The sequence below is a fragment of the Daphnia pulex genome, chromosome 2 (genome assembly GCF_021134715.1).
Source record: "Daphnia pulex isolate KAP4 chromosome 2, ASM2113471v1".
NCBI lineage: Eukaryota > Metazoa > Arthropoda > Branchiopoda > Diplostraca > Daphniidae > Daphnia > Daphnia pulex.
The window spans coordinates 7,390,002-7,407,613 of NC_060018.1; the positions used below are offsets into that span (position 1 = coordinate 7,390,002).

At 40.2% G+C, this 17,612-nt stretch overlaps 32 non-coding genes across 32 annotated transcripts; 18 read left to right on the top strand and 14 right to left on the bottom strand.

Annotated features, from left to right (window-relative positions):
* Positions 1-616: 616 nt before the first annotated feature.
* Positions 617-689, top strand: Trnar-ccu. The gene has a single exon. It is a non-coding gene; the product is annotated as a tRNA-Arg (tRNA).
* Positions 690-1,324: 635 nt separating this feature from the next.
* On the bottom strand, positions 1,325-1,406 carry Trnas-cga. Its single transcript has one exon. It is a non-coding gene; the product is annotated as a tRNA-Ser (tRNA).
* Positions 1,407-1,483: 77 nt separating this feature from the next.
* Trnai-aau lies at positions 1,484-1,557 on the bottom strand. The gene has a single exon. It is a non-coding gene; the product is annotated as a tRNA-Ile (tRNA).
* A 672-nt stretch (positions 1,558-2,229) lies between these two features.
* Trnas-uga lies at positions 2,230-2,311 on the bottom strand. The gene has a single exon. It is a non-coding gene; the product is annotated as a tRNA-Ser (tRNA).
* Positions 2,312-2,429: 118 nt separating this feature from the next.
* Trnar-ucu lies at positions 2,430-2,513 on the top strand. Its single transcript is given in 2 exon segments — positions 2,430-2,466; positions 2,478-2,513. It is a non-coding gene; the product is annotated as a tRNA-Arg (tRNA).
* Positions 2,514-2,777: 264 nt separating this feature from the next.
* On the top strand, positions 2,778-2,851 carry Trnai-aau. Its single transcript has one exon. It is a non-coding gene; the product is annotated as a tRNA-Ile (tRNA).
* Positions 2,852-2,928: 77 nt separating this feature from the next.
* Positions 2,929-3,010, top strand: Trnas-cga. Its single transcript has one exon. It is a non-coding gene; the product is annotated as a tRNA-Ser (tRNA).
* A 635-nt stretch (positions 3,011-3,645) lies between these two features.
* Positions 3,646-3,718, bottom strand: Trnar-ccu. The gene has a single exon. It is a non-coding gene; the product is annotated as a tRNA-Arg (tRNA).
* Positions 3,719-4,224: 506 nt separating this feature from the next.
* Positions 4,225-4,297, bottom strand: Trnak-uuu. Its single transcript has one exon. It is a non-coding gene; the product is annotated as a tRNA-Lys (tRNA).
* A 411-nt stretch (positions 4,298-4,708) lies between these two features.
* Trnas-uga lies at positions 4,709-4,790 on the bottom strand. The gene has a single exon. It is a non-coding gene; the product is annotated as a tRNA-Ser (tRNA).
* Positions 4,791-4,908: 118 nt separating this feature from the next.
* Trnar-ucu lies at positions 4,909-4,992 on the top strand. Its single transcript is given in 2 exon segments — positions 4,909-4,945; positions 4,957-4,992. It is a non-coding gene; the product is annotated as a tRNA-Arg (tRNA).
* A 264-nt stretch (positions 4,993-5,256) lies between these two features.
* On the top strand, positions 5,257-5,330 carry Trnai-aau. Its single transcript has one exon. It is a non-coding gene; the product is annotated as a tRNA-Ile (tRNA).
* Positions 5,331-5,407: 77 nt separating this feature from the next.
* Positions 5,408-5,489, top strand: Trnas-cga. Its single transcript has one exon. It is a non-coding gene; the product is annotated as a tRNA-Ser (tRNA).
* A 1,214-nt stretch (positions 5,490-6,703) lies between these two features.
* Trnak-uuu lies at positions 6,704-6,776 on the bottom strand. The gene has a single exon. It is a non-coding gene; the product is annotated as a tRNA-Lys (tRNA).
* Positions 6,777-7,386: 610 nt separating this feature from the next.
* Positions 7,387-7,470, top strand: Trnar-ucu. The gene is given in 2 exon segments: positions 7,387-7,423; positions 7,435-7,470. It is a non-coding gene; the product is annotated as a tRNA-Arg (tRNA).
* Positions 7,471-7,734: 264 nt separating this feature from the next.
* On the top strand, positions 7,735-7,808 carry Trnai-aau. Its single transcript has one exon. It is a non-coding gene; the product is annotated as a tRNA-Ile (tRNA).
* Positions 7,809-7,885: 77 nt separating this feature from the next.
* On the top strand, positions 7,886-7,967 carry Trnas-cga. Its single transcript has one exon. It is a non-coding gene; the product is annotated as a tRNA-Ser (tRNA).
* Positions 7,968-8,602: 635 nt separating this feature from the next.
* Trnar-ccu lies at positions 8,603-8,675 on the bottom strand. The gene has a single exon. It is a non-coding gene; the product is annotated as a tRNA-Arg (tRNA).
* A 990-nt stretch (positions 8,676-9,665) lies between these two features.
* Positions 9,666-9,747, bottom strand: Trnas-uga. The gene has a single exon. It is a non-coding gene; the product is annotated as a tRNA-Ser (tRNA).
* Positions 9,748-9,865: 118 nt separating this feature from the next.
* Trnar-ucu lies at positions 9,866-9,949 on the top strand. The gene is given in 2 exon segments: positions 9,866-9,902; positions 9,914-9,949. It is a non-coding gene; the product is annotated as a tRNA-Arg (tRNA).
* Positions 9,950-10,364: 415 nt separating this feature from the next.
* Positions 10,365-10,446, top strand: Trnas-cga. The gene has a single exon. It is a non-coding gene; the product is annotated as a tRNA-Ser (tRNA).
* A 1,698-nt stretch (positions 10,447-12,144) lies between these two features.
* Trnas-uga lies at positions 12,145-12,226 on the bottom strand. The gene has a single exon. It is a non-coding gene; the product is annotated as a tRNA-Ser (tRNA).
* A 118-nt stretch (positions 12,227-12,344) lies between these two features.
* Positions 12,345-12,428, top strand: Trnar-ucu. Its single transcript is given in 2 exon segments — positions 12,345-12,381; positions 12,393-12,428. It is a non-coding gene; the product is annotated as a tRNA-Arg (tRNA).
* A 264-nt stretch (positions 12,429-12,692) lies between these two features.
* Positions 12,693-12,766, top strand: Trnai-aau. Its single transcript has one exon. It is a non-coding gene; the product is annotated as a tRNA-Ile (tRNA).
* Positions 12,767-12,843: 77 nt separating this feature from the next.
* On the top strand, positions 12,844-12,925 carry Trnas-cga. The gene has a single exon. It is a non-coding gene; the product is annotated as a tRNA-Ser (tRNA).
* Positions 12,926-13,560: 635 nt separating this feature from the next.
* Positions 13,561-13,633, bottom strand: Trnar-ccu. Its single transcript has one exon. It is a non-coding gene; the product is annotated as a tRNA-Arg (tRNA).
* Positions 13,634-14,139: 506 nt separating this feature from the next.
* Trnak-uuu lies at positions 14,140-14,212 on the bottom strand. Its single transcript has one exon. It is a non-coding gene; the product is annotated as a tRNA-Lys (tRNA).
* Positions 14,213-14,623: 411 nt separating this feature from the next.
* Positions 14,624-14,705, bottom strand: Trnas-uga. Its single transcript has one exon. It is a non-coding gene; the product is annotated as a tRNA-Ser (tRNA).
* A 118-nt stretch (positions 14,706-14,823) lies between these two features.
* Trnar-ucu lies at positions 14,824-14,907 on the top strand. The gene is given in 2 exon segments: positions 14,824-14,860; positions 14,872-14,907. It is a non-coding gene; the product is annotated as a tRNA-Arg (tRNA).
* Positions 14,908-15,171: 264 nt separating this feature from the next.
* Positions 15,172-15,245, top strand: Trnai-aau. The gene has a single exon. It is a non-coding gene; the product is annotated as a tRNA-Ile (tRNA).
* A 77-nt stretch (positions 15,246-15,322) lies between these two features.
* On the top strand, positions 15,323-15,404 carry Trnas-cga. The gene has a single exon. It is a non-coding gene; the product is annotated as a tRNA-Ser (tRNA).
* A 637-nt stretch (positions 15,405-16,041) lies between these two features.
* Trnar-ccu lies at positions 16,042-16,114 on the bottom strand. Its single transcript has one exon. It is a non-coding gene; the product is annotated as a tRNA-Arg (tRNA).
* Positions 16,115-17,612: the final 1,498 nt, after the last annotated feature.

A 17,612-nucleotide genomic window follows, 5' to 3' on the forward strand; every position in this document is an offset into this window, starting at 1 on the left:
TACTCGAACGGAAAACTATTGCAATACAAATTAGTAAGCCCGGTTAGCTCAGACGGTAGAGCGCGGGACTTTTAATCCTGAGGTCAAGGGTTCAAGTCCCTTATCGGGCGGCTAGTCTTTTGATTTTAGTTAGTATTGTTGGTTTTCCACCATTTATTATCAAGTTAATATCGTTTGAAATCATTCACCATTATGGGCAGAATTCATAGATGTTCATAGACGACAACACGAGTTCTCATGGTGTTTCTTTACGTTAATTCCTACGATGTAGAGAAAGTGCGAACCAAAAGGAAGTACATTCGGATATAGGTCGTGGAACATACACAAATAATGAAATGAGATAGTGAGAAAGAGTATCCCTCATTGTGAGAGTAGAAAGCCTTGATATTTGATACAACTAATTGCAATAGTAAATGTATGTCCAGTTATAGAACTCGAAAGCTGTAAATAGAGTTTGTAGTTAAGATTATTCAAAAAACATGGTTTTCAAGATTGAGACGATGTCCACAGACGGTAATCGCTGTATGTTTATATAACATGGGACGTTTGGCTATCTTCTAGGAAAAAGCTTTGCAATATAACGTCATTCCTCGAATAGGAGATTCAACATAACTTAGCCTTTGTGGCCTAATGGATAAGGCACCGGCCTCCTAAGCCGGGGATTGCGAGTTCGAGTCTCGCCAGAGGTAGCGAGCAACCGAAACTATAATTATCGAAAATCGTCGTTAAATTGGCAATTACTTGTCTTTTGTTTTACTGTTTTCAAGCAAAAATTTTCATTGGTCCAAGTGTTGGGAAATCGCTGAAATGGCATGCTTAAACTTGGAAACCTTTGCCAGTGACAATTACTTGGCAGCGGAACTTATTCTGCTGTTTTACAGGTGAACTCTGACTCTCTCATCCTTCTCTGCCGTCTTCACTGGTTCCTGGAGCAACAACGCGCTGAATTCAAGACGCTGGTCATGATGGTAAGGTGCATTCTCGGCAACGTGTACTTGTTGTCTCTCATCTACTTTTAGAAACTATCTAAACCTGGCCTACGATCACAGACCTCGACTTCGATGGACCTGACTGTTCTTACCACTCGTACGGACCATTGTTGAGAGCATGCCTTATCCAGGGTCACCCCGTTGCTTAGTTTGTCTTGTCTTGTCCAGGGCCATCACATATGCTAAAGACCTAAAGACCTTTCGTTCTTCTCTCACTGTGTACTCCCCTACTGATTTTAAACTTGGATGTTCTCCCAAAAAATGACTAGAAATAACTTCTGGCGTCACTTGATCAAATGTTGTGTAGTTACATTTACCAATAAAATGCCACAAAACGCAGATAGTAGGATTCGAACCTACGCTCCAAGATGGAAACTGATTTCGAGTCAGTCGCCTTAACCACTCGGCCATATCTGCATTCACTATTTTAGCAAAATATTTCGAATCTATCAGTACCTTTTTAGAGTGGAAAATATTTAATGAAAGAATTATAGTGGCCCGTAAGAGGATCGAACTCATGACCTCCGCGTTATTAGCACGGCGCTCTAACCAACTGAGCTAACAGGCCAATAAATTGTTAACATATTAATCAAATGTTCATTCATCATCAGTTAGGTATACTCTGTGTGTCTTTAGAGAGAATGATTTAAGGTATCTACCAAGCAAGGCTATATCAGCAGCCAATTTCAATCGTCACTGTGAAGGCAATGCAAGCCAGTGATATTCATTGAGTGTTCGAGATATATTTGTAGTTTTATTGATCTGACATGATTCCCCATGGTTTGTGGTTAACTACTACTCATCATGAACTAATAGTTTCGTCATATGCTATTAATCGTGGCGGGACTCGAACCCGCAATTTTCGGAAGTACGGACGTTCATGGACGGGCGGACATCTTTTACGGACGGAAGTACGGACGTTTTTCTATTCTTCGTAAACAAAATGGGTACACATTCTTTCATCCTATAATTTGTCTCTGACTACATTTTGTGTTTGTAAACTACACTCAAAGACCGCCATAATGCATTTCGGCACTGGTTCTGAAAAATAGACACGTTTCTGGAAACGCCAAGTAACAGGTCATGGTTCCACGGTTCCGAGATAGATCCCGGGACCTAGGATACCCATGACTGCACAGTTAATATTTGTAATCATGCGTAAATTTGAGATATTAGTAAACGATTGAAAATGAGTTGTTCCACTAGAAAATACTAGCATGTGAAACAAATGGCAATTCACCGCAGTTGGTAGGGTTCGAACCTACGCCCTCAGAGAGGAATAGATTTCAAGGCTATCGCCTTAACCACTCGGCCACAACTGCCCCGAATTTTCAGACAATCTAGTAATAATATTTATTGGTTCACCAATATTTCCGTTTGACCTTACTGAAGAGCAGGAAAAATGAGAGATGCAAAATCCTAGCACTTTCTTTAAGTGTAGGTCGTGTGGCCTAATGGATAAGGCGTCGGACTTCTATGAAAGTAGTTATCCGAAAATTGCGGGTTCGAGTCCCGCCACGATTAATAGCATATGACGAAACTATTAGTTCATGATGAGTAGTAGTTAACCACAAACCATGGGGAATCATGTCAGATCAATAAAACTACAAATATATCTCGAACACTCAATGAATATCACTGGCTTGCATTGCCTTCACAGTGACGATTGAAATTGGCTGCTGATATAGCCTTGCTTGGTAGATACCTTAAATCATTCTCTCTAAAGACACACAGAGTATACCTAACTGATGATGAATGAACATTTGATTAATATGTTAACAATTTATTGGCCTGTTAGCTCAGTTGGTTAGAGCGCCGTGCTAATAACGCGGAGGTCATGAGTTCGATCCTCTTACGGGCCACTATAATTCTTTCATTAAATATTTTCCACTCTAAAAAGGTACTGATAGATTCGAAATATTTTGCTAAAATAGTGAATGCAGATATGGCCGAGTGGTTAAGGAGACTGACTCGAAATCAGTTTCCATCTTGGAGCGTAGGTTCGAATCCTACTATCTGCGTTTTGTGGCATTTTATTGGTAAATGTAACTACACAACATTTGATCAAGTGACGCCAGAAGTTATTTCTAGTCATTTTTTGGGAGAACATCCAAGTTTAAAATCAGTAGGGGAGTACACAGTGAGAGAAGAACGAAAGGTCTTTAGGTCTTTAGCATATGTGATGGCCCTGGACAAGACAAGACAAACTAAGCAACGGGGTGACCCTGGATAAGGCATGCTCTCAACAATGGTCCGTACGAGTGGTAAGAACAGTCAGGTCCATCGAAGTCGAGGTCTGTGATCGTAGGCCAGGTTTAGATAGTTTCTAAAAGTAGATGAGAGACAACAAGTACACGTTGCCGAGAATGCACCTTACCATCATGACCAGCGTCTTGAATTCAGCGCGTTGTTGCTCCAGGAACCAGTGAAGACGGCAGAGAAGGATGAGAGAGTCAGAGTTCACCTGTAAAACAGCAGAATAAGTTCCGCTGCCAAGTAATTGTCACTGGCAAAGGTTTCCAAGTTTAAGCATGCCATTTCAGCGATTTCCCAACACTTGGACCAATGAAAATTTTTGCTTGAAAACAGTAAAACAAAAGACAAGTAATTGCCAATTTAACGACGATTTTCGATAATTATAGTTTCGGTTGCTCGCTACCTCTGGCGAGACTCGAACTCGCAATACCCGGCTTAGGAGGCCGGTGCCTTATCCATTAGGCCACAAAGGCTAAGTTATGTTGAATCTCCTATTCGAGGAATGACGTTATATTGCAAAGCTTTTTCCTAGAAGATAGCCAAACGTCCCATGTTATATAAACATACAGCGATTACCGTCTGTGGACATCGTCTCAATCTTGAAAACCATGTTTTTTGAATAATCTTAACTACAAACTCTATTTACAGCTTTCGAGTTCTATAACTGGACATACATTTACTATTGCAATTAGTTGTATCAAATATCAAGGCTTTCTACTCTCACAATGAGGGATACTCTTTCTCACTATCTCATTTCATTATTTGTGTATGTTCCACGACCTATATCCGAATGTACTTCCTTTTGGTTCGCACTTTCTCTACATCGTAGGAATTAACGTAAAGAAACACCATGAGAACTCGTGTTGTCGTCTATGAACATCTATGAATTCTGCCCATAATGGTGAATGATTTCAAACGATATTAACTTGATAATAAATGGTGGAAAACCAACAATACTAACTAAAATCAAAAGACTAGCCGCCCGATAAGGGACTTGAACCCTTGACCTCAGGATTAAAAGTCCCGCGCTCTACCGTCTGAGCTAACCGGGCTTACTAATTTGTATTGCAATAGTTTTCCGTTCGAGTTCATTTTTAAATTTTACGATTGCTTATAGATCTTTTACGGACGGAAGTACGGACGTTTTTCTATTCTTCGTAAACAAAATGGGTACACATTCTTTCATCCTATAATTTGTCTCTGACTACATTTTGTGTTTGTAAACTACACTCAAAGACCGCCATAATGCATTTCGGCACTGGTTCTGAAAAATAGACACGTTTCTGGAAACGCCAAGTAACAGGTCATGGCTCCACGGTTCCGAGATAGATCCCGGGACCTAGGATACCCATGACTGCACAGTTAATATTTGTTATCATGCGTAAATTTGAGATATTAGTAAACGATTGAAAATGAGTTGTTCCACTAGAAAATACTAGCATGTGAAACAAATGGCAATTCACCGCAGTTGGTAGGGTTCGAACCTACGCCCTCAGAGAGGAATAGATTTCAAGTCTATCGCCTTAACCACTCGGCCACAACTGCCCCGATTTTTCAGACAATCTAGTAATAATATTTATTGGTTCACCAATATTTCCGTTTGACCTTACTGAAGAGCAGGTTAAATGAGAGATGCAAAATCCTAGCACTTTCTTTAAGTGTAGGTCGTGTGGCCTAATGGATAAGGCGTCGGACTTCTATGAAAGTAGTTATCCGAAAATTGCGGGTTCGAGTCCCGCCACGATTAATAGCATATGACGAAACTATTAGTTCATGATGAGTAGTAGTTAACCACAAACCATGGGGAATCATGTCAGATCAATAAAACTACAAATATATCTCGAACACTCAATGAATATCACTGGCTTGCATTGCCTTCACAGTGACGATTGAAATTGGCTGCTGATATAGCCTTGCTTGGTAAATACCTTAAATCATTCTCTCTAAAGACACACAGAGTATACCTAACTGATAATGAATGAACCTTTGATTAATACGTTAAAAATTTATTGGCCTGTTAGCTCAGTTGGTTAGAGCGCCGTGCTAATAACGCGGAGGTCATGAGTTCGATCCTCTTACGGGCCACTATAATTCTTTCATTAAATATTTTCCACTCTAAAAAGGTACTGATAGATTCGAAATATTTTGCTAAAATATTGAATGCAGATATGGCCGAGTGGTTAAGGCGACTGACTCGAAATCAGTTTCCATCTTGGAGCGTAGGTTCGAATCCTACTATCTGCGTTTTGTGGCATTTTATTGGTAAATGTAACTACACAACATTTGATCAAGTGACGCCAGAAGTTATTTCTAGTCATTTTTTGGGAGAACATCCAAGTTTAAAATCAGTAGGGGAGTACACAGTGAGAGAAGAACGAAAGGTCTTTAGGTCTTTAGCATATGTGATGGCCCTGGACAAGACAAGACAAACTAAGCAACGGAGTGACCCTGGATAAGGCATGCTCTCAACAATGGTCCGTACGAGTGGTAAGAATAGTCAGGTCCATCGAAGTCGAGGTCTGTGATCGTAGGCCAGGTTTAGATAGTTTCTAAAAGTAGATGAGAGACAACAAGTACACGTTGCCGAGAATGCACCTTACCATCATGACCAGCGTCTTGAATTCAGCGCGTTGTTGCTCCAGGAACCAGTGAAGACGGCAGAGAAGGATGAGAGAGTCAGAGTTCACCTGTAAAACAGCAGAATAAGTTCCGCTGCCAAGTAATTGTCACTGGCAAAGGTTTCCAAGTTTAAGCATGCCATTTCAGCGATTTCTCAACATTTGGACCAATGAAAATTTTTGCTTGAAAACAGTAAAACAAAAGACAAGTAATTGCCAATTTAACGACGATTTTCGATGATTATAGTTTCGGTTGCTCGCTACCTCTGGCGAGACTCGAACTCGCAATCCCCGGCTTAGGAGGCCGGTGCGTTATCCATTAGGCCACAAAGGCTGAGTTATGTTGAATCTCCTATTCGAGGAATGACGTTATATTGCAAAGCTTTTTCCTAGAAGATAGCCAAACGTCCCATGTTATATAAACATACAGCGATTACCGTCTGTGGACATCGTCTCAATCTTGAAAACCATGTTTTTTGAATAATCTTAACTACAAACTCTATTTACAGCTTTCGAGTTCTATAACTGGACATACATTTACTATTGCAATTAGTTGTATCAAATATCAAGGCTTTCTACTCTCACAATGAGGGATACCCTTTCTCACTATCTCATTTCATTATTTGTGTATGTTCCACGACCTATATCCGAATGTACATCCTTTTGGTTCGCACTTTCTCTACATCGTAGGAATTAACGTAAAGAAACACCATGAGAACTCGTGTTGTCGTCTATGAACATCTATGAATTCTGCCCATAATGGTGAATGATTTCAAACGATATTAACTTGATAATAAATGTTGGAAAACCAACAATACTAACTAAAATCAAAAGACTAGCCGCCCGATAAGGGACTTGAACCCTTGACCTCAGGATTAAAAGTCCCGCGCTCTACCGTCTGAGCTAACCGGGCTTAATGTTGGTATTGCAATAGTTTTCCGTTCGAGTTCATTTTTAAATTTTACGATTGCTTATAGATCTTTTACGGACGGAAGTACGGACGTTTTTCTATTCTTCGTAAACAAAATGGGTACACATTCTTTCATCCTATAATTTGTCTCTGACTACATTTTGTGTTTGTAAACTACACCCAAAGACCGCCATAATGCATTTCGGCACTGGTTCTGAAAAATAGACACGTTTCTGGAAACGCCAAGTAACAGGTCATGGCTCCACGGTTCCGAGATAGATCCCGGAACCTAGGATACCCATGACTGCACAGTTCATATTTGTAATCATGCGTAAATTTGAGATATTAGTAAACGATTGAAAATGAGTTGTTCCACTAGAAAATACTAGCATGTGAAACAAATGGCAATTCACCGCAATTGGTAGGGTTCGACCCTACGCCCTCAGAGAGGAATAGATTTCAAGTCTATCGCCTTAAACACTCGGCCACAACTGCCCCGATTTTTCAGACAATCTAGTAATAATATTTATTGGTTCACCAATATTTCCGTTTGGCCTTACTGAAGAGCAGGTTAAATGAGAGATGCAAAATCCTAGCACTTTCTTTAAGTGTAGGTCGTGTGGCCTAATGGATAAGGCGTCGGACTTCTATGAAAGTAGTTATCCGAAAATTGCGGGTTCGAGTCCCGCCACGATTAATAGCATATGACGAAACTATTAGTTCATGATGAGTAGTAGTTAACCACAAACCATGGGGAATCATGTCAGATCAATAAAACTACAAATATATCTCGAACACTCAATGAATATCACTGGCTTGCATTGCTTTCACAGTGACGATTGAAATTGGCTGCTGATATAGCCTTGCTTGGTAGATACCTTAAATCATTCTCTCTAAAGACACACAGAGTATACCTAACTGATGATGAATGAACCTTTGATTAATATGTTAAAAATTTATTGGCCTGTTAGCTCAGTTGGTTAGAGCGCCGTGCTAATAACGCGGAGGTCATGAGTTCGATCCTCTTACGGGCCACTATAATTCTTTCATTAAATATTTTCCACTCTAAAAAGGTACTGATAGATTCGAAATATTTTGCAAAAATAGTGAATGCAGATATGGCCGAGTGGTTAAGGCGACTGACTCGAAATCAGTTTCCATCTTGGAGCGTAGGTTCGAATCCTACTATCTGCGTTTTGTGGCATTTTATTGGTAAATGTAACTACACAACATTTGATCAAGTGACGCCAGAAGTTATTTCTAGTCATTTTTTGGGAGAACATCCAAGTTTAAAATCAGTAGGGGAGTACACAGTGAGAGAAGAACGAAAGGTCTTTAGGTCTTTAGCATATGTGATGGCCCTGGACAAGACAAGACAAACTAAGCAACGGAGTGACCCTGGATAAGGCATGCTCTCAACAATGGTCCGTACGAGTGGTAAGAACAGTCAGGTCCATCGAAGTCGAGGTCTGTGATCGAAGGCCAGGTTTAGATAGTTTCTAAAAGTAGATGAGAGACAACAAGTACACGTTGCCGAGAATGCACCTTACCATCATGACCAGCGTCTTGAATTCAGCGCGTTGTTGCTCCAGGAACCAGTGAAGACGGCAGAGAAGGATGAGAGAGTCAGAGTTCACCTGTAAAACAGCAGAATAAGTTCCGCTGCCAAGTAATTGTCACTGGCAAAGGTTTCCAAGTTTAAGCATGCCATTTCAGCGATTTCCCAACACTTGGACCAATGAAAATTTTTGCTTGAAAACAGTAAAACAAAAGACAAGTAATTGCCAATTTAACGACGATTTTCGATAATTATAGTTTCGGTTGCTCGCTACCTCTGGCGAGACTCGAACTCGCAATCCCCGGCTTAGGAGGCCGGTGCCTTATCCATTAGGCCACAAAGGCTAAGTTATGTTGAATCTCCTATTCGAGGAATGACGTTATATTGCAAAGCTTTTTCCTAGAAGATAGCCAAACGTCCCATGTTATATAAACATACAGCGATTACCGTCTGTGGACATCGTCTCAATCTTGAAAACCATGTTTTTTGAATAATCTTAACTACAAACTCTATTTACAGCTTTCGAGTTCTATAACTGGACATACATTTACTATTGCAATTAGTTGTATCAAATATCAAGGCTTTCTACTCTCACAATGAGGGATACTCTTTCTCACTATCTCATTTCATTATTTGTGTATGTTCCACGACCTATATCCGAATGTACTTCCTTTTGGTTCGCACTTTCTCTACATCGTAGGAATTAACGTAAAGAAACACCATGAGAACTCGTGTTGTCGTCTATGAACATCTATGAATTCTGCCCATAATGGTGAATGATTTCAAACGATATTAACTTGATAATAAATGTTGGAAAACCAACAATACTAACTAAAATTAAAAGACTAGCCGCCCGATAAGGGACTTGAACCCTTGACCTCAGGATTAAAAGTCCCGCGCTCTACCATCTGAGCTAACCGGTCTTAATGATTGGTATTGCAATAGTTTTCCGTTCGAGTTCATTTTTAAATTTTACGATTGCTTATAGATCTTTTACGGACGGAAGTACGGACGTTTTTCTATTCTTCGTAAACAAAATGGGTACACATTCTTTCATCCTATAATTTGTCTCTGACTACATTTTGTGTTTGTAAACTACACTCAAAGACCGCCATAATGCATTTCGGCACTGGTTCTGAAAAATAGACACGTTTCTGGAAACGCCAAGTAACAGGTCATGGCTCCACGGTTCCGAGATAGATCCCGGGACCTAGGATACCCATGACTGCACAGTTAATATTTGTAATCATGCGTAAATTTGAGATATTAGTAAACGATTGAAAATGAGTTGTTCCACTAGAAAATACTAGCATGTGAAACAAATGGCAATTCACCGCAGTTGGTAGGGTTCGAACCTACGCCCTCAGAGAGGAATAGATTTCAAGTCTATCGCCTTAACCACTCGGCCACAACTGCCCCGATTTTTCAGACAATCTAGTAATAATATTTATTGGTTCACCAATATTTCCGTTTGACCTTACTGAAGAGCAGGTTAAATGAGAGATGCAAAATCCTAGCACTTTCTTTAAGTGTAGGTCGTGTGGCCTAATGGATAAGGCGTCGGACTTCTATGAAAGTAGTTATCCGAAAATTGCGGGTTCGAGTCCCGCCACGATTATTAGCATATGACGAAACTATTAGTTCATGATGAGTAGTAGTTAACCACAAACCATGGGGAATCATGTCAGATCAATAAAACTACAAATATATCTCGAACACTCAATGAATATCACTGGCTTGCATTGCCTTCACAGTGACGATTGAAATTGGCTGCTGATATAGCCTTGCTTGGTAAATACCTTAAATCATTCTCTCTAAAGACACACAGAGTATACCTAACTGATAATGAATGAACCTTTGATTAATACGTTAAAAATTTATTGGCCTGTTAGCTCAGTTGGTTAGAGCGCCGTGCTAATAACGCAGAGGTCATGAGTTCGATCCTCTTACGGGCCACTATAATTCTTTCATTAAATATTTTCCACTCTAAAAAGGTACTGATAGATTCGAAATATTTTGCTAAAATAGTGAATGCAGATATGGCCGAGTGGTTAAGGCGACTGACTCGAAATCAGTTTCCATCTTGGAGCGTAGGTTCGAATCCTACTATCTGCGTTTTGTGGCATTTTATTGGTAAATGTAACTACACAACATTTGATCAAGTGACGCCAGAAGTTATTTCTAGTCATTTTTTGGGAGAACATCCAAGTTTAAAATCAGTAGGGGAGTACACAGTGAGAGAAGAACGAAAGGTCTTTAGGTCTTTAGCATATGTGATGGCCCTGGACAAGACAAGACAAACTAAGCAACGGAGTGACCCTGGATAAGGCATGCTCTCAACAATGGTCCGTACGAGTGGTAAGAACAGTCAGGTCCATCGAAGTCGAGGTCTGTGATCGAAGGCCAGGTTTAGATAGTTTCTAAAAGTAGATGAGAGACAACAAGTACACGTTGCCGAGAATGCACCTTACCATCATGACCAGCGTCTTGAATTCAGCGCGTTGTTGCTCCAGGAACCAGTGAAGACGGCAGAGAAGGATGAGAGAGTCAGAGTTCACCTGTAAAACAGCAGAATAAGTTCCGCTGCCAAGTAATTGTCACTGGCAAAGGTTTCCAAGTTTAAGCATGCCATTTCAGCGATTTCTCAACACTTGGACCAATGAAAATTTTTGCTTGAAAACAGTAAAACAAAAGACAAGTAATTGCCAATTTAACGACGATTTTCGATAATTATAGTTTCGGTTGCTCGCTACCTCTGGCGAGACTCGAACTCGCAATCCCCGGCTTAGGAGGCCGGTGCGTTATCCATAAGGCCACAAAGGCTGAGTTATGTTGAATCTCCTATTCGAGGAATGACGTTATATTGCAAAGCTTTTTCCTAGAAGATAGCCAAACGTCCCATGTTATATAAACATACAGCGATTACCGTCTGTGGACATCGTCTCAATCTTGAAAACCATGTTTTTTGAATAATCTTAACTACAAACTCTATTTACAGCTTTCGAGTTCTATAACTGGACATACATTTACTATTGCAATTAGTTGTATCAAATATCAAGGCTTTCTACTCTCACAATGAGGGATACTCTTTCTCACTATCTCATTTCATTATTTGTGTATGTTCCACGACCTATATCCGAATGTACTTCCTTTTGGTTCGCACTTTCTCTACATCGTAGGAATTAACGTAAAGAAACACCATGAGAACTCGTGTTGTCGTCTATGAACATCTATGAATTCTGCCCATAATGGTGAATGATTTCAAACGATATTAACTTGATAATAAATGTTGGAAAACCAACAATACTAACTAAAATTAAAAGACTAGCCGCCCGATAAGGGACTTGAACCCTTGACCTCAGGATTAAAAGTCCCGCGCTCTACCATCTGAGCTAACCGGTCTTAATGATTGGTATTGCAATAGTTTTCCGTTCGAGTTCATTTTTAAATTTTACGATTGCTTATAGATCTTTTACGGACGGAAGTACGGACGTTTTTCTATTCTTCGTAAACAAAATGGGTACACATTCTTTCATCCTATAATTTGTCTCTGACTACATTTTGTGTTTGTAAACTACACTCAAAGACCGCCATAATGCATTTCGGCACTGGTTCTGAAAAATAGACACGTTTCTGGAAACGCCAAGTAACAGGTCATGGCTCCACGGTTCCGAGATAGATCCCGGGACCTAGGATACCCATGACTGCACAGTTAATATTTGTAATCATGCGTAAATTTGAGATATTAGTAAACGATTGAAAATGAGTTGTTCCACTAGAAAATACTAGCATGTGAAACAAATGGCAATTCACCGCAGTTGGTAGGGTTCGAACCTACGCCCTCAGAGAGGAATAGATTTCAAGTCTATCGCCTTAACCACTCGGCCACAACTGCCCCGATTTTTCAGACAATCTAGTAATAATATTTATTGGTTCACCAATATTTCGGTTTGACCTTACTGAAGAGCAGGTTAAATGAGAGATGCAAAATCCTAGCACTTTCTTTAAGTGTAGGTCGTGTGGCCTAATGGATAAGGCGTCGGACTTCTATGAAAGTAGTTATCCGAAAATTGCGGGTTCGAGTCCCGCCACGATTAATAGCATATGACGAAACTATTAGTTCATGATGAGTAGTAGTTAACCACAAACCATGGGGAATCATGTCAGATCAATAAAACTACAAATATATCTCGAACACTCAATGAATATCACTGGCTTGCATTGCCTTCTCAGTGACGATTGAAATTGGCTGCTGATATAGCCTTGCTTGGTAGATACCTTAAATCATTCTCTCTAAAGACACACAGAGTATACCTAACTGATGATGAATGAACCTTTTATTAATATATTAAGAATTTATTGGCCTGTTAGCTCAGTTGGTTAGAGCGCCGTGCTAATAACGCGGAGGTCATGAGTTCGATCCTCTTACGGGCCACTATAATTCTTTCATTAAATATTTTCCACTCTAAAAAGGTACTGATAGATTCGAAATATTTTGCTAAAATAGTGAATGCAGATATGGCCGAGTGGTTAAAGCGACTGACTCGAAATCAGTTTCCATCTTGGAGCGTAGGTTCGAATCCTACTATCTGCGTTTTGTGGCATTTTATTGGTAAATGTAACTACACAACATTTGATCAAGTGACGCCAGAAGTTAATTCTAGTCATTTTTTGGGAGAACATCCAAGTTTAAAATCAGTAGGGGAGTACACAGTGAGAGAAGAACGAAAGGTCTTTAGGTCTTTAGCATATGTGATGGCCCTGGACAAGACAAGACAAACTAAGCAACGGGGTGACCCTGGATAAGGCATGCTCTCAACAATGGTCCGTACGAGTGGTAAGAACAGTCAGGTCCATCGAAGTCGAGGTCTGTGATCGTAGGCCAGGTTTAGATAGTTTCTAAAAGTAGATGAGAGACAACAAGTACACGTTGCCGAGAATGCACCTTACCATCATGACCAGCGTCTTGAATTCAGCGCGTTGTTGCTCCAGGAACCAGTGAAGACGGCAGAGAAGGATGAGAGAGTCAGAGTTCACCTGTAAAACAGCAGAATAAGTTCCGCTGCCAAGTAATTGTCACTGGCAAAGGTTTCCAAGTTTAAGCATGCCATTTCAGCGATTTCCCAACACTTGGACCAATGAAAATTTTTGCTTGAAAACAGTAAGACAAAAGACAAGTAATTGCCAATTTAACGACGATTTTCGATAATTATAGTTTCGGTTGCTCGCTACCTCTGGCGAGACTCGAACTCGCAATCCCCGGCTTAGGAGGCCGGTGCCTTATCCATTAGGCCACAAAGGCTAAGTTATGTTGAATCTCCTATTCGAGGAATGACGTTATATTGCAAAGCTTTTTCCTAGAAGATAGCCAAACGTCCCATGTTATATAAACATACAGCGATTACCGTCTGTGGACATCGTCTCAATCTTGAAAACCATGTTTTTTGAATAGTCTTAACTACAAACTCTATTTACAGCTTTCGAGTTCTATAACTGGACATACATTTACTATTGCAATTAGTTGTATCAAATATCAAGGCTTTCTACTCTCACAATGAGGGATACTCTTTCTCACTATCTCATTTCATTATTTGTGTATGTTCCACGACCTATATCCGAATGTACTTCCTTTTGGTTCGCACTTTCTCTACATCGTAGGAATTAACGTAAAGAAACACCATGAGAACTCGTGTTGTCGTCTATGAACATCTATGAATTCTGCCCATAATGGTGAATGATTTCAAACGATATTAACTTGATAATAAATGGTGGAAAACCAACAATACTAACTAAAATCAAAAGACTAGCCGCCCGATAAGGGACTTGAACCCTTGACCTCAGGATTAAAAGTCCCGCGCTCTACCGTCTGAGCTAACCGGGCTTACTAATTTGTATTGCAATAGTTTTCCGTTCGAGTTCATTTTTAAATTTTACGATTGCTTATAGATCTTTTACGGACGGAAGTACGGACGTTTTTCTATTCTTCGTAAACAAAATGGGTACACATTCTTTCATCCTATAATTTGTCTCTGACTACATTTTGTGTTTGTAAACTACACTCAAAGACCGCCATAATGCATTTCGGCACTGGTTCTGAAAAATAGACACGTTTCTGGAAACGCCAAGTAACAGGTCATGGCTTCACGGTTCCGAGATAGATCCCGGGACCTAGGATACCCATGACTGCACAGTTAATATTTGTAATCATGCGTAAATTTGAGATATTAGTAAACGATTGAAAATGAGTTGTTCCACTAGAAAATACTAGCATGTGAAACAAATGGCAATTCACCGCAATTGGTAGGGTTCGAACCTACGCCCTCAGAGAGGAATAGATTTCAAGTCTATCGCCTTAACCACTCGGCCACAACTGCCCCGATTTTTCAGACAATCTAGTAATAATATTTATTGGTTCACCAATATTTCCGTTTGACCTTACTGAAGAGCAGGTTAAATGAGAGATGCAAAATCCTAGCACTTTCTTTAAGTGTAGGTCGTGTGGCCTAATGGATAAGGCGTCGGACTTCTATGAAAGTAGTTATCCGAAAATTGCGGGTTCGAGTCCCGCCACGATTAATAGCATATGACGAAACTATTAGTTCATGATGAGTAGTAGTTAACCACAAACCATGGGGAATCATGTCAGATCAATAAAACTACAAATATATCTCGAACACTCAATGAATATCACTGGCTTGCATTGCCTTCACAGTGACGATTGAAATTGGCTGCTGATATAGCCTTGCTTGGTAGATACCTTAAATCATTCTCTCTAAAGACACACAGAGTATACCTAACTGATGATGAATGAACCTTTGATTAATATGTTAAAAATTTCTTGGCCTGTTAGCTCAGTTGGTTAGAGCGCCGTGCTAATAACGCGGAGGTCATGAGTTCGATCCTCTTACGGGCCACTATAATTCTTTCATTAAATATTTTCCACTCTAAAAAGGTACTGATAGATTCGAAATATTTTGCTAAAATAGTGAATGCAGATATGGCCGAGTGGTTAAGGCGACTGACTCGAAATCAGTTTCCATCTTGGAGCGTAGGTTCGAATCCTACTATCTGCGTTTTGTGGCATTTTATTGGTAAATGTAACTACACAACATTTGATCAAGTGACGCCAGAAGTTATTTCTAGTCATTTTTTGGGAGAACATCCAAGTTTAAAATCAGTAGGGGAGTACACAGTGAGAGAAGAACGAAAGGTCTTTAGGTCTTTAGCATATGTGATGGCCCTGGACAAGACAAGACAAACTAAGCAACGGGGTGACCCTGGATAAGGCATGCTCTCAACAATGGTCCGTACGAGTGGTAAGAACAGTCAGGTCCATCGAAGTCGAGGTCTGTGATCGTATAGGCCAGGTTTAGATAGTTTCTAAAAGTAGATGAGAGACAACAAGTACACGTTGCCGAGAATGCACCTTACCATCATGACCAGCGTCTTGAATTCAGCGCGTTGTTGCTCCAGGAACCAGTGAAGACGGCAGAGAAGGATGAGAGAGTCAGAGTTCACCTGTAAAACAGCAGAATAAGTTCCGCTGCCAAGTAATTGTCACTGGCAAAGGTTTCCAAGTTTAAGCATGCCATTTCAGCGATTTCTCAACACTTGGACCAATGAAAATTTTTGCTTGAAAACAGTAAAACAAAAGACAAGTAATTGCCAATTTAACGACGATTTTCGATAATTATAGTTTCGGTTGCTCGCTACCTCTGGCGAGACTCGAATTCGCAATCCCCGGCTTAGGAGGCCGGTGCCTTATCCATTAGGCCACAAAGGCTGAGTTATGTTGAATCTCCTATTCGAGGAATGACGTTATATTGCAAAGCTTTTTCCTAGAAGATAGCCAAACGTCCCATGTTATATAAACATACAGCGATTACCGTCTGTGGACATCGTCTCAATCTTGAAAACCATGTTTTTTGAATAGTCTTAACTACAAACTCTATTTACAGCTTTCGAGTTCTATAACTGGACATACATTTACTATTGCAATTAGTTGTATCAAATATCAAGGCTTTCTACTCTCACAATGAGGGATACTCTTTCTCACTATCTCATTTCATTATTTGTGTATGTTCCACGACCTATATCCGAATGTACTTCCTTTTGGTTCGCACTTTCTCTACATCGTAGGAATTAACGTAAAGAAACACCATGAGAACTCGTGTTGTCGTCTATGAACATCTATGAATTCTGCCCATAATGGTGAATGATTTCAAACGATATTAACTTGATAATAAATGGTGGAAAACCAACAATACTAACTAAAATCAAAAGACTAGCCGCCCGATAAGGGACTTGAACCCTTGACCTCAGGATTAAAAGTCCCGCGTTCTACCGTCTGAGCTAACCGGGCTTAATGATTTGTATTGCAATAGTTTTCCGTTCGAGTTCATTTTTAAATTTTACGATTGCTTATAGATCTTTTACGGACGGAAGTACGGACGTTTTTCTATTCTTCGTAAACAAAATGGGTACACATTCTTTCATCCTATAATTTGTCTCTGACTACATTTTGTGTTTGTAAACTACACTCAAAGACCGCCATAATGCATTTCGGCACTGGTTCTGAAAAATAGACACGTTTCTGGAAACGCCAAGTAACAGGTCATGGCTCCACGGTTCCGAGATAGATCCCGGGACCTAGGATACCCATGACTGCACAGTTATTATTTGTAATCATTGTTGTATATCCACTAGCGCCACTAGCGGCATACTGATCGAATACAAAGAGGCCTAGCCTCAGTCACACTTGGACAGCCGAGTCTACTACATGGTGTCAAAAGTAAAGTCGATCGATCAGTCCAATTATTCAGCATGGCGAGTGAATTGCATCCACCGTCATCCTTTTCGTTTGATGGTGATCTACCTTCTAAGTGGGCACTTTGGAAAAAGCAATTTATGTGGTATTTAAAGGCCACAAAGAAAAACAAAGACGACGAAGATGTTCAAGTGGGCGTATTGCTCACGTTGCTAGGCCAAGAAGGGCTCCGAATTTACGAAACGTTCACGTGGACAACAGCTGGTGATGAGAACAAAATAGCTCCAGTCTTGGTTAAGTTTGATGGTCATTTTCAACCCCGGAAAAGTCAAACTTTTGAACGCTACAAGTTTCTCACTCGTCATCAACGAGAGGGTGAGTCGTGTAAATCGTTTTAATTGGAACTTCAGTCCCTCATCGCAACGTGTGAATATGATACGCAACGTGACTCTATACTGCGTGATCAAATTGTTATCGGTGTGGCAGACATTCAAACACGTGAGAAATTGTTGTT